This window comes from Mastomys coucha, unplaced genomic scaffold (genome assembly GCF_008632895.1).
Source record: "Mastomys coucha isolate ucsf_1 unplaced genomic scaffold, UCSF_Mcou_1 pScaffold23, whole genome shotgun sequence".
Classification (NCBI taxonomy): domain Eukaryota; kingdom Metazoa; phylum Chordata; class Mammalia; order Rodentia; family Muridae; genus Mastomys; species Mastomys coucha.
The window spans coordinates 2,205,888-2,207,336 of record NW_022196906.1 but is presented as its reverse complement, the minus strand read 5'-3'; positions in this window follow the sequence as shown (position 1 = coordinate 2,207,336).

The window sequence follows — 1,449 nt, the reverse complement described above, 5'->3', positions numbered from 1 at the left end:
AAGCTCTTGCCTAACATGCACAAGGACCTGAATCCAACTGCCCATTTGGCAGAAGAGAGAATGAAAGAAGGAAGGAAGGAAGGAAGGAGAGAAGGAAGGGAGGAGGGAGAGGGAGGGGGAGAGGGGCAGGGATTTCTCCTAAACTGAACTCATGAAGGCAGAGGCTGCAGTTCTGGCACCATGAAGAACTGAAGGAGCACCTCTCCATGGCAGTACCTGAGGATGAGGAGTTACCACAGAGGAATGACCACAGGAGGCAACAAGACAGTGAGGTCTAGAGGTCCAGTGCAGCCAACACTCTTGAAGCAAAACATGACCAGGAGGCAGAAATCACAGAAAAAGGAAAAAAAAGCCTCAGAGGTGGGAGGAACAGCAGGAAGAGGCAAAACACCAGTGACTGAGTTACATCTTTTTTTCAATTTATATGATTATGATCTATTTATATGGTGGTAGATAGTTCTTTAGCCTTCAAAGACACAAAGCAATAAATAGTACCAGTAGACAAGTAACAACTAGATGTTTGATTTTTAAATGAGCTACAAAACAAAACAACAACAAAAACCTCATAGATGTGGCATCAATGGACTGGCACAGGCATGCTGACATGCATCTGGACCTCCGGGTCCTTATCCCAATCACATATTCAAACCAGGTACACAAGGCATCTAAGGTATAGTTATAAAATACTTGCTGTTCAGCCGAATCTGTGAGCCATTCCTTCCCAAGCAAACTTGCGAGGGCTTTTGGGGGAGACCCTCTGAAACGTCTCTGCTGCCCTCAGCAGTAATCCAATGGCTCCTCAAGTTGTGTGGGCCGTGAGCACATTCAATTGTAGTGAACCTAGACAAACAAAGCTTCTGGGGACTGAGGTGCCATCTTTTACTGAAAAACTTGGAAGCCCTCAGACTCTAATGGAAGATCCAGGGGTACTTGAGGCACGAAAGGCCTTTTAAATGAGTGTTCGTCACTGGACGCAATCCATTGTCTCGGTTTGCCTCTTTGCAACTGTCTTGACCAGGACTAGACCATGAAGGTCCCACAGAAGAAGAAACACATAGGACTATGCTAAGGAAAAGAGGGTGACGGACTCAAAGAAGACGAGGGAGGAAACAGAGGAAGCACAAATGGGGAAGGAGACTGGAACTGGAACCTGTGGAGCTGAGACACCTCATCACCAGTGAATTCTGACTCCATTAGTTACCTCACCCACCTCAGACAACAAACAGATAAAACAGAGGGGCCTGCCTTTACTTAGCACCAAGCCTTTTCTTGAGCTCAGGTTTCATATCTTTGTTTCAGGAGGAACAGCAAAGCTTCGGGATTTTCCAATCTAAGTCAGTTCTACAGGATTCACTCTGAAGAGAGAAATCAGAAACTTCCTTCTTAAACACCAAGTCAGTGAGGTGATTAATGTGCTCTTCAGAGGAGAGTGAGTCAGGGTTAGAGTCC